Source organism: Euprymna scolopes, chromosome 15 (assembly GCF_053919585.1).
Source record: "Euprymna scolopes isolate OS-2025 chromosome 15, ASM5391958v1, whole genome shotgun sequence".
NCBI classification, from domain to species: domain Eukaryota; kingdom Metazoa; phylum Mollusca; class Cephalopoda; order Sepiida; family Sepiolidae; genus Euprymna; species Euprymna scolopes.
Window position 1 is genome coordinate 33,458,059 of NC_136496.1, and position 14,111 is coordinate 33,472,169.

The following is a 14,111-nucleotide window of genomic DNA, read 5'->3' on the forward strand; positions in this document are numbered from 1 at the left end:
CTAGATGTCTCGGTTCTTCTTTGGTCTATCCTATAAATAATCCAGAGTATCTTACAAGTGACACTGCCCACATATTTATGCCTTTAAGTAGATTTCTACTATATAGTTTCGTTTCGAGGAGTTTTCTTGTTGTTCTGAGGTATTCCTTTCCAATTTTATCTTTTATTTCTGTTGTTTTGACAGTGTCGGCTTCCAGGACAAATACTTGTTGCTATCATGTTCACTTAGTACCCTCATCTCCGTTTGGTCGTGTAGTATCATACCTTCCATTTATTTCCAGTTTTCCCTTTTTCACGATCAAGAGCGCACATTTCTATGCCGAATTATTAATGTTATTTACTCACTAAGAGTGTTCACATAAGCCATCAGCAAAAATTGCTCTTTGAGGACAAATTTTGGTGTTCTTTAGAGTCTAAATGATAAAAGTATCCCCAGATTTCCAGTACTCTCTACCACTTTCGATAATCTTTGCAGATGGATTTGCGTTATCGTAGCAGCCGCTTACCATTGATTTCTCGTTCGCGGCGACCATTGGTCTTCACTAGAATTTGGCAATAATAAACCTCCCCCAAAGTCCCAGTCCTCTAATCCAGCGGAAGTCTGCTTAATGCTTTTTCTCCTAGGTCTTCCTATGCTCCTTGAACCTCATTATTTGGTGTAGTATCCATTTATGGTGACACTCACAAAAAAAGTGGGGGGCGGTATTTTTCAATTATACAGTTTCATTTTTCCTGATTCTGTGTTTTGCATCTGTAGTCGTTTCTGTATCCAGTTTGTGTGTAGTTTATATGTAGTTTATGCCTGGTGTTATTCTCCACATCCAAGGGTTTTCCTTAATTTACTGCAGCTTTTACTATTGAAATTCGTTGTATCTTCTCTGCCATCCCTCTGATTGCAATCTCTCCCATTCTTTTTTAAAAGTTTTTCGGTATCTTTCCCAGCGCTCTTACTATTAGTGCAAGGGGGGCAGTGATGTGGCAATGGGGGTAGGGTTAGATTAGAAAAAGTTGTTTTCATTATTGTTGTTCGTTGTACTTTCCAGTCATTCCTTTGATCCCAATTTCTCCCATTCTTTTTTTTTTTTAAGTTTTTCGGGATTGTTCCTAGTGCTCCTACGATTATAGGTATTATTTTGATTTAGTATTAAGTTGTCTGGAAGGACAATTGAAAAAACTACAAATCCCCGATGTTTTAGGTGGCCTTCAAACCTCTACAATTATAGGTACCACCAACATCCTTAGGAAAACCCTTGATCTTTGAAGCTCCTGGTTTGAAGCCGGGATTAAGGGAAATCCTCTTGAAATGAATCCCATCCCTTTCCAGAGAGACGTTGATAAACGAAATCAGAATTATTATTATTATTATTATTATCATTATTATTATTATTATTATTATTATTATTATTATTATTATTTTGGCTTCATACCAACTTCACTGTTGATTATTCTAACACAAGTTTTAATTAAAATTACAATTTTGAAGTATGAACTTCCAATTCAACTGAGTCTCAGTAGATTATGCCTCTCTTTTTTACCTGAAATTTGTCGTTTCTTCTGAGAGATCTATTTCGGTGTATGAATATCTGTCTTCTGAATTCACAAAAAAAATATTTTATTTTTCTGAATTTTTATGTATAAGAATTTATAATTTGTATAATTTGGATTAATCGAACCACTGTTCTCATCTTGAGCGTTATTCTCACAGCATTTTGCTCGACATTCTTCAAGTGTATTTTGTCAAACTCCGGAATCTTTCTGTCAGAACTCGGTTCGCAAGGATTTGTGGCGCACCAGATAAAGTACTTGGTAAAATGCATTTCTATTAAAACTCCTTGAAGTTTGAAGGTTCATTTCTCAGTCCAGACTATTCAATTGCGAATTATTTAACGCTTAAGAGTAGACCACCTCCTGCCACCATTAAATGGAGAGTTTCGTTCATAATTCTGTGCAGATTCCCGAATTCGACAGATCCTCTTGAATTCGACAAAATACACTTAAAGAAGGTCGGATGTTATATCGACCGAAAAGTTGTGAAAATGACACTCAAGATTAGAAGAGTAATTCAAAGAATCCAAACAAATCATTTTTGTCGACATATTTGATCTAGCATTTTAAGTTATTAAGAATTTCCTGTAATGGCTCTGTACGCGTACGCAGCGTCCATTATTTTTACACGATTGTCGTCTTCTTTTTAGATGTAGTAGTGAAAGAAGCCATTAAAAAACAGCAAGATGTCGTCTGCAATAAACTGTAGCACTAATTCTTAAAATGCTTTTACTTATGTTTGCGGAGAAACATATTACACAGAAATCGACTTATCTCGCCGACACAATGTATATGGCATAATTTAGAATCAAGCTAAGCGATTGAAATAGAAAAATGGGCACCACTTAGTGTCTCAAGGACGAATGTGAAGTAGACTATAATAATGGCAAGAAACCAGAAAACTAGAGCTTATAGAAGAAAAGAATCATTTTTGAATTTAGTAGAAAAAGTCACGATGTTGTTGAATGATCCCAGACAGCTTCCCTGTGTTATCATCGAAGATCCTCATTTCGTTGGCTGATTTCCATAACTGGTGAATATATTGACTCATTGTTCTACAAAGTCTTTCAGCTAATAAAATGTTAATTCCGTAAAAACCGATTACCATTCAAAGGCATTTAATTGTATAATACGTAAGTTTACAACATAAACTGCCCTCATAGTACAATTGAGCACTGGTTTATTTTTTTCTATCAACTCAAAGTATCTGAAATTATTTCGATATCGCTTTCTTTCGGCAGAAACCGAATGATGTCCGAGTGGGTGAAGCACTAATGGTAGTCTAAACGATCAAGTTTCGATCCAGACTTGTGATTATATATATATATATATATCTTCTCTTCTTCTCTTCTCTTCTTCTTCTTCTTCTCTTCTCTATATAAATAAAATGAACTCATTTTTCGCGTCTGATTTTGACATTAATAGGATTAAAAATCAAGATATTTCATGCAAATATAATATGCACAAACGGCAGAACAATATCTGAGGTGTGTTATAGGCTTATTATTTCTCAAATTACTCGATAATCTTAGATTTCTATACTTTTTCTGCTGAGAAGTCACGGCCAAAATCGGTTAAGATCAATAGAAGTGGTAAAATATTTTCTCTCTAAAAAATTCCTCCTCCCCCTGCACCACTTAACACCATTTGGGGATCGTTCACAAGGAACAGTTGAGAAGAGAACACCGGTTTGGCTTCGTAGTTCTTTCATGTGAAGTTATTTAAAATCACTAAACTAAGCTGCAGTGCTCTGTGGCGTAGTGGTTAGCGTGCTGGACAATTCCAATTATATTTTCACGTTCGTGCCGACCTACCGTAGTCGTTTTTTTTGTTTGTTTTTTTTTCCTAAACAACTGGAATGGACTTTTCTTGGTGGCCGAACTGTTAATGTTGCAGATGTTTTTTTGTTTTTTTTTTCACACTTTATTTTCCTACTTTTACTCATGACTCCGGGTTTGATCCTTCCTACTTACCTACCATAACATTTTTTAAAACTCCCCTCCCCCCGTCCCGGAAACAAACACTCGGGAAACGCCGGGTACCCCCGCTAGTATATATATATATATATATATATATATATATATATATATATATATAAACACATATATAATATATATACCCCTTCATATATATATCCCTTTATATAATATATATATATATAAACACATATATAATATATATACCCCTTCATATGTATATCCCTTTATATATATATATATATATATGTATATCCCTTTATATATATATATATATATATATATATATATATATATATATATATATACATACTTCAATATATATAATATATATATATATATACATCAATATATACCTCAGTATCATCGATTTTCCCAAACCCTAAATCTCAGTACCCTGTATATAAAATTTTGAGTCTGTAGACTAAAAATTGACAGAATTATTGCGTAGGGAAATGTACACAGACACACAGACACACAGAAACGTTCACTTTTATAGATATACTAGCATTGGCGCCCGGCGTTGCCCGGGTGTTTGGATGTGTATGTTGAGCAAAAGAAACTATAGGATCCAACGAAACAACAGTTTTCTTCTAGGATTGAGCCTAGTTTAAAGTGTTATAGGTAAGTGCCACCAACGAATAACGTAATTCTGTTTGTATAGATAAATGAAACTAAACGTTTAAGATCGTTATATACTTGAACTTAATATTGCTTTATGCTTTTCATTAGTAATGACATTTACTGTTGTATAGCTGGGGTCATATTGGGGATCATATATTGAGAGATAACGGGGACATATAACGGGTACATGTAATACAAGATTGACGATGATGAGAGAGAGAGAGAGAATACATTTATACATATTACAGTTCTGTGGATTCTTATAACAGAAGGAGAGAGGATGATCAGTTCTTTTAACACAAGATGGGACAATAATTACTTATGATGGAGAGAGGGTGGCACATTACTTAGGTAAAGTTAATTCAACTGTTGAATGACAACACGAAGACAACAGTTACAAAAATCGATGACGTTATTTATTCCAGTTGACCGGTCGAAAAGACGATTACCGTCAGGAATTCAAGTTCGTTTCTAAATGGTTAAATGTTCTCCCTTCGCTTCTAAAGGGGTCCTCCTTTGCTCGACTGCCGACTCTCGACTCTGACTCTGACTCTCCAACTAATCCTAGCTCCTATATTGAGAAATTCCCTCTCTGCTATGACGTCAGATGTATGGCTTTAAACGTGACCAACTCACGTGGCTAAGAATACGTTTCCAAAACACACTTCTGCAAACAAAGAATTCTGAACTAACCTGTTTTTCAATGTATTTTTAATTGGTACTGTTCATTCTTTTCTAGCTGACCTTTTTAATTCAGTTTTAATAAAAGAATGAACAATTAATTCTTTTTACAGTGCAAACAATATCGAACTATTTTATATGGAATTTAACAATAGCGAAATTCTAACATTCCATTTTCTGAATCTATCTCTGAACCTTGCTTACAGGGTTCGAATCTCGGTCTATCCTAATCTCATTTTCCACTTATCTAATGTTCTTTTTACTTACAGGAAAAGGGGACAGCCCTTTTTCCTGTAACATTACGATCTCTTTTAAACAAAACAAAACAAAAAAAACGAAAACGTCGACGATAAAAAACATGAAAATAAGAAAAAAGAGTGGATTGTTGCAGCATTTCATGTACACAACGTGTACATGATAATAAGCCACCATCCGGATAATCTGCTTGCTGCGAAGTATCTTCCCCATCGAACTACACCCACCGGTAGAGAGAGAGAGAGAGAGAGAGAAAGAGAGAGAGAGGGGAGGAGGAGAGGGAAAGAGAGATATATAGATATATATATATAAAATAAATATGCATATATATTAACAAATATACAGATATTTAACAAAAAAAAAACAATATATATATATATATATATTAACAAATATGTACAAGGACAGGATGGTCTGCTTTTGTTATAGACGATCCCGTCCCCATGTGTAGTTTAATGAATTGAAGGGTAGAGTGATATAAAAGCAAAATGTCGCATAATGATGACGAAAACACGGAATATTCCTTTCATTATGGTGACTCTTGAATATATATCTGACACGGTTAGATACAGTTAATCAACCGAGAACCACATCACTCTATATAAAAGCATATAAAATATCAACGGATACATACTCGAGAGTCGAAAAAATGAAAAGAATATGCTGTTGTCTTAGCTCTAGTTATCACTAAGAAAGGCTGATATTTTTAGAAGAACATATAAACTTCGGGTCAGTTTTGAGAACTGCAAATTATCATTTGTTTATTATTTCATTTACAATTTACATTCCGAATCAATTTCTATTTCCGCGAGAACGATTAGTAATTCCATTGAATTGGATTTGAAAATGCAAGCTTAATCTACCATGCTCCGTGGAGTTCTATTAGACTGACTTTTGCTTTTCAATCACAACTGCCTCATTTTTGTGCAAAATACTTAAGCTTCCTGGATACGTCGAGGAACTCATAGAAATCTAATCTCCTGTAATTTTATTCTGAATACAAATCTATTAGATTGCTTTCAAGACGATAATTGGCTTTGCGTTGTATTGAAACGCCATAGCAAGCATTATGTTGCCTTGAGTGAGACTGAACTGGCACTAAATAAATGCGTGTCTTGCCTTTCTTTTTATAGATCTGTTTACTAAGACGGACACATTCACACGCACTGCAAGAAAGGCGTATGTATATCCACACATACGGGACAAAACAGAAAAATACAAATAAGTCACAAGGGATGGGCGTAAAACACCTGACAATAATAATAATAATAATAATAATAATAATAATAATAATAATAATAATAATAATAATAATTAACAAGAAAGAAAAACCCTGTCAAATCGTAGACTTTACTGTTCCAGCTGACCACATGGCGACTATCAAAGAAAAGGAGAAACGGGACAAATACACAGAGCTAGCCAGAGAGCTGAAACGGATATGGAAGATGAAGAAAATCAAAATAATACCTATAATAGTATGAGCACTAGGAACAATCCCGAAAAACTTTGAAAAAAGAATGGGAGAAATTCGAATCAAAGGAATGACTGGAAAAATATAACGAACAATAATCATGAAAACAGCTGAAATATTAAGGAAACCCCTTGAATGTGGAAACTAACAGACAGAAGTAACAAGTGCGAGCCAGACAAACTGCTGCAAAGGCAAAATATGAAACACTACATGGAACCAAGAACACTGAAACCGCATATCTATAAGTTCTCTAGCCCAACCCTACCCCCATTGTCACATACCTGCCCCCCTAAAAAAAGAGCGAGACCAAATTACCAAGTAGAGTCGAGGAGGAAGGAAAGACCGATGAACTGACCAGACCTCAGACGAATAAGTCCGAAGAGAACTGGGACCTTGGGGAGGCTTAGTGCCACTCAAATCCCAGCAAAGACCAAGATCTGCTCCCAATGAAAAAGCAATGGCAAGCAGCTGTTGCGATAATGCAAATTTATTTGCAAATGTTATCGAAAGAGGTGGAGAGTACTGGAAACCTGAGGAAACTTGTTGCCTTTCAGCTTCCAGGGAACACCACAAGCTGTTTTCAGGGAAAGATCTCTGAAGACCTGCGTGAAAGTTCCTTTTGAGCCGATAATAATAATAATAATAATAATAATAATAATAATAATAATAATAATAATAATAATAATAATAATAATAATGGAGTATTACACTAAAGACACGTAAATAAACATATACAAAAAAGCATTAATACAGAAACACGCTCACATACATAGAGTGAGAGATACACCTACACGTGTAAAATAGCCATATAAATACTTCACTCGAAAAAAATATATGCAACTAAGAGATGGTTAATGTCAAAACAAACAATGATTAATTATAATAGATGGTGATTATTCCCTAAAAATACTAGTAATCCTGTTTTCACAAATATAATATCACGCCGACAGATAGGGGTAAAACACCCAATAATAATAATAATAATAATAATAATAATAATAATAATAATAATAATAATAATAATAGACAACAAAGGAAAATAGGCTCGTGATGGAATGTTATTATGGAAACAATCTCAAATCTATATATGGAGGTTATCAAAAACGAATAAAAGAACTATGAGAGTTGTCCAGTGACTACCATACGACAGAACAAAAGATCGCGGACCAAGCAAGACTAATACTCAAAGGAGGCTGGCTCTCAAGACTGGAACTAACGGAAATACAGCGAAAACTAAATAATGAAATTGAGCATGAAGCACTCCCCCCCCCACTGGAACCGCACGTACAGAAGCCCCCACTGTAGTGTGCATCCAGGAGACAAGCGCCCGCGTGTTTGTGTGTTGTGTGGGTGCGTAAGAGAGACGGACGAAAAGGAAAGACTTACCTCGGGGCCGGCTCGGCGTCGCCGACCGAAAATAGAGAAAGAAAGATCAAGATGGCGGCCACCGTCTTTTGTAAAGGATGATATCTCGCAAAGTCACATGAATTCTCGCAATATGCAAATTTAGCCGGCCTGCAACGACCATAAAAGCGAGTGATTGAAAGACGTTGAGAGGGCGATGATTGACTTGGTCGGGAATCGTGTTGCTGTTGCTTCTCGTGCCGTGTGGGTGTGAGCATATCTTACCGTTGTTGGGACTGTTCTGAGTAACCGAGTGTTGGGTCCGTTCTGAGTAACCGTTCGCGTCCGTCTAGGTACCTTGCTAGTTGGATTCCGTGCAGAACCGGTGTTTACTGGTTATTGAATTGCTTTATGTTGCTGCAACATTATACATCTACAGAGGGCGCAGTAATTTTAAAGGACTTTCCTTACACATTTTCTACACCCACAAATAGAAACAACAGAAGCGAATGACCTACAAAGACTGGACTCTACAAACGAGAAAATTGAGAACGATGAACCAGAGCTAACAGAAGATGAAGCAGAAGAAATAGAAAAAATTATACAATTTATGAACGAGGAAAAAAACAAAAGCTCCCATCATAAAGGTGCCAAGAGCATAAGAAATTAAAAACAGAAATAGAGAAGGTTCCCACAAATCACAACAGACACAATCATTGATCTAAACAACCTAACTGATGAGGCGCCAAGATGGTAAGTATGACGTACAAAGCAGAAAAACAGCCAAGGAAAGAAGGGCCGACAAAACCTGGATGGGAAATGAGGCTAGAAACGCAAATCAACAAACATAAAAAAGGAGCCAAATAGATAAACAGGAAGGAAGTTACACGGAAAAAATTAAAAATTGGACATGTGATCAGCAAGGAGGGACTAAACAAGAAGCACGAAGATCTGAACCAAAAAATAGTAGCAAATAAAGGGAGATTGAGACAATTTCGTCCAGTAAATTCATATAATTTATACAAACAAATAACAACCGAACGTTTATTAAATTTACAAAATGAAAGAAAGCAGATAACAGAAAACTCTCCGCCATTTTGTTTCTAATTAAACTGGCTGCATAAAAATCGTGCGGAAAGAGCTGACGTTCATAATTGCATGTATTGAATATAAATAATGGTTCATGAAGCAAATAAGCCTTTTATACTTTGGGATTGTGCTCGATTTTATGAGATTTTACGCGGCGATTTATTGTAAAATACTGAGTGTAATAGCCATTTTGGTTTAGAATAATATGATACACTTCAGACTATCGATATGATTGAATATGTGTAACCATTTAAACGATTTCTTTGGGGAGGGGCTATTTATTAGGGGGTCAATTTTTCCAGCGGTAGATTCATAGAGAAAGATACTTATGACATCGTTATAAATCCACAACATCCTATCGCACGAACCGTAATATATCTACAAGTTTCCAAATGTGTATTGATTTTCTATAACTTATCTGTGAGATACAAAAAAGAGCATCCTAGGAGCATATATGATGGCATGTGGTCTTACATCCCTGATATTTTTGCCTCCACCACTAGCATAGAAAAAGGCAACGTAAACATCCTAATAAAGTTTGGAATAAAGTTATTTACTTTTTGTTGTGCACCAATTTCAAGTGCAGAACGAGAGTGCAGCCCGACGAATAGGTAGGCATAAGGGGACAATGGGAGACAATTTTAGATGAAGTGTGCTTATTGGTCCAGTTGTTGAGTACTTAAGACACGAGATTTGATTTTATTGCATTGTTTGTTATTTGTTATTTTGCATTTAATAACAAACCTATATTTTATTTAATCGTGAGATATAAAAAAATTTGATCTGCCTTTGAACGGAATCAATAAAGATTTTTATCTTAATTTTTGTTAAGATTAAATGTGCGTCGCAAACTCGAAAAATGAACAGAAATAATTTATCTGCAAAATAAAAGTACGAATTTCGTAATGCAGAATTCACTTCAGATAAACAAGCTGCAGAATTCAAGCGGAGAAAAGACTGCATAAAAGATGGCTTTCAGATAGAGTGACCATTACTCCTGATCTTAAATGGAACACGTACATCAAATCTGTTGCCAAGGCCGCTGGAAAAATGGTGGGATCTTTCTATCGATCCAGTAGATATCTCACTGCTGATGCTATTCTCTATCTATATAAGAGCCAGGTACGTCCAAGGATGGAATACTGTTGCCACATCTGGGCAGGAGCTGCTAGAAAGGACTTGTCCTGCCTTGATAGAGTTCAAAATAGACTTCGTAGCCTCGTAGGAGATGTCCTTTTCTCCTCCTTACAACCTCTATCTCACAGAAGAGATGTTGCGAGTTTGTCTCTGATGTATCGTTATTTTCATGGAAAGTGTTCAACTGAGCTTCAATCTATGGTCCCCCCTCGCCAAACTTTCACAAAAAACACTCGTCTAGCTGTAAACACTATCAATAATTTCCCCCACTCTTTATCTGTGCCTAAACCTAAACATAGATTCCATGAACAAAGCTTCTTTCTTAGAACTGCACGCCTGTGGAATTGTGTTCCGTTTTCCTGCTTTCCGGCTGACTACAATATGGTTGTGTTCAAGTCTAAGGTAAATAAGTTCTTGATGAGCCGTTCCATATAAGTTATTAAATTTACCAAATTTTCATTACTAATGATTACTATATTGACCAACTTCTACTGTACACTCTTTAACCCTTATCCTTGAGTGGCCTCTGGGCCTTGATAATGTGGTGATGCCTATGTAAAAAAAAAAAAAAAAAAAAAAAAAAAAAACTTACAAGGCATGACTTTGAATATCGCCTATCTGCACAGCAGTTCGGTTTACACCGTTTTATTTGAGATATTTCTCGTGAGCTGCATGATAGCTCTACAGCTCAGCAAGAAAAAGCCATAGTTGAACATTTTGTTCTATTAGTAATTGATATTTTTATGCAGTTTACTCGCATGCAAAGATGATGGATGTGCGACTAATCTTATAAGTATTCTCTATAACCCCCTACTAATCCGGTTTCCTTTAACAGAAAACTACATTGCCTAAAAGCTGCAGAATTCAAGCGGGGAAAGGACTGCACAAAAGATGGCTCTAAGACAGAGTGACCAAAACCCTAACAATGCATGACTTCGGATATCGCCTAACTGCAAAGCTGTTCGGTTTACACTATTTTCTAGTGAGCTGCATGATAGTTCTACCTTTTAACCAGAAAAAAAGCCATAGTTAAAAACATTTCTTTCTAGCAACACACTACCACTTGTTCTATCAGGAATTGATATTTTTATGCAGGTGACTCTCATACAAAGATAATGGATGTGTGACTAATTTTAAAATGGACAATGTAAAAATTTGGGCCGCCATAAAGTATCAAAACTATGTGACTTCCAGTAAATCCATGAGAATGGTTGTAGGATTAGAAATTTAATTTATATGCAACTTTGGAAAAGTGGGTTGATGCGATAAAAGGGAATAGGAACGATACACAACTTGTCTAAAAATCTCAATCATTCCTGAGTAAATTGATGGCATTCGCCGTATTTGTTAATACATGGACATCTGCACTTCTGAATACACCTCTCTCTTTGTCAACAGAATAGTCTTGTTGTATTCCTCCGTTTTTATGTGAACATCTGTACATATATACACGTGTATGTAACGAGTGTCTTATTGAATGTGCGTCTATTCTTCTAACATGTATTTACGTGTGATCACCAAGTTTTTAAAATATCACAAAACAACTTATCTGGTATATGTTTTTTTTCTTGCAAGGTGGTCACCACTTATCAAGGCCCAGAAGCCACTCAGGGATAAGGATTATTGCACGTACAGTACGTTAGTGTGGATATTTAAAGTGTCTGCTTAAGGGGGCGGTTTGTCAGGAATGTGTTTACGTTGGATTCGAAGACATCCAAGTTGTAGTCAGGAGGGAAGCAAGCAGACGGAACAGAGTTCCACAGGCGTGCAGTTCTAAGAAAGAAGCTTTGTTCATGGAATCTATGTTTCGATTTAGATAAAGAGTGGATTCAGCTAGATGGGTATTTTTAGTAAAATATTGGCGAGGGGGGACCAGAGATTGGAGTTCAGACGAGCACCTGCCTGCGTTTACATATGACGACAAATAAGCGGCGAAATAAACATCTTTGTCTCTTGCCAGACAACGGAAGACATATCTTCAACAAAAGGAATGAATATCATGGGGTTAAAACATTTGGCCAATTGTGACGTCACCGTCTTGGGGGAGCGATTTGCTCCCTATTGGGGAGGTTGAAACCCTCCTGGGTCCTAAGGGAGGCTGGGTAAATATGTTAAGATTGTCTGTTGAACGTTAATTGAATCCCGGACAACGGCGGGTATCAAAAGTGATATACTTGCACTTGTAAAAAATACATTATATATATATATATATATATATATATATATATATATATATATTATTGTTTAACGAGATTGTACTTGTAAGCCTGGAGAACACCCTTTCAGACTAGCTCTCTGAATGATAGGTTTTGACCCCTTGAGGTCGTGTGAAAAGGATTTCATTTTTGGTCTCAGATTACATTGGATGTATTACTGAATTGCACACACGCAATTTGGGTCTGGAATTCCACAGAAAACGTATTGAACTCTTATTGGTTTAATGGACCACCATACTCCAACCAGTCCCTGAATATTTAAACAAGCGCCCAGACTGTCTGGGCAAATTACGCCGAAATCTCGAGTAGAAATAAGCTCCCAACGCTCTACGCTCCCTCTCCATCTATCCTGACAAGCCATCCAGTAACGAAGAAAGAGATTTGTGAAACTTAAAATGTTTTGGCGAACTGAAAGGCGTACATCTATAAAAGATTAGTACAAGGTGTCACCCAGTAAGGGCGAGATCGATAATTAAGATATAGACAAGACTGTATCAGCGTTCAACCTTTCCAAGATGGGAACAACATTCTGGAATAAAGGTTGCCAAAAAAAAAAAACCCACAAGTTTGTTGTTCATGTTAGAATTTTCGTTTCGTTCCATCTTTCCATCCAATAAGATTAAAGATGAGCCAAGCGTGTTCCCTAATTTGTGGCGGGTCTCCGTAAGTAACTTAGTAACTTTTGTGAAATTAACCTCTTGTAGTTAGAAAACCCTGCTTTTATCTGTCTTTTCTTTTTGGCGCATGCAAAGCTTTGATTTTGCTTTTCGGCAGAATTCAACACAGAGACGCTAAGAATTCATGTGGAGTAACAGTTTCCGAAGAAGTTGGAGGCCAGTTGTTGACCTGAGTAACGGGAGGCCCGCCACAAATTAGGGAACACGCTTGGCTCATCTTTAATCTTATTGGATGGAAAGATGGAACGAGACGAAAATTCTAACATGAACAACAAACCTGTGGGTTTTTTTTGTTTTTTTTTTTTTTTGGCAACCTTTATTCCAGAATGTTGTTCCCATCTTGGAAAGGTTGAACGCTGATACAGTCTTGTCTATATCTTAATTATCGATCTCGCCCTTGCTGGGTGACACCTTATCTGTGACCGTCTCTCGGTCACCTGTTACAGACTCTACTAATTAACTTTCTAAGGTGTCTCTAAACTTGTTACGTCATGTATCTAAACGATTCAGCAGATGGGCACATAGACGATAGTTCAGATTCAGTTAACACTATTATACCTGAAAAATAGGAGATGAGCAAATGTCAACGAGATTGGTCTCTCGAAGGCGAACATAGACTGAAAAGAGTTGTTTTATCCAGGATGCGTCCATCGATTACTAAAAACTAGGGCTATGATAACAGCATATTCTTTTCATCGCTTTAACTCTCGAGTGTATATCAGTTGATATATTATATGCTTCTATATGAAATGATGTGGTTCTTGGTTGATTATCTGTGTCTAACTGTGTCGGATATATACTCGAGAGTCAAAACAGTGATAGGAATATTCTGTCGTCATAGCCTACTAATAACTTATGATGAAATCCGGTTTAACTATTTTGAATCTTAATTAAAGATTGGACGTGGGAAAATAATGCGGTTATCCAGTCCAGGGTATGCTCAGATAGGCAGATTGCTATTGACAAGACCACGGCTTTTATTAGTGGATGAAGACGGACTAGTTACAATAAATGAACTGAAAAAGAGGAATATTAGTCATGAACGGCATATTCTGAAAAGTTAGGCCCAGGAATATTTTCATAAATTTTGTTTGCTT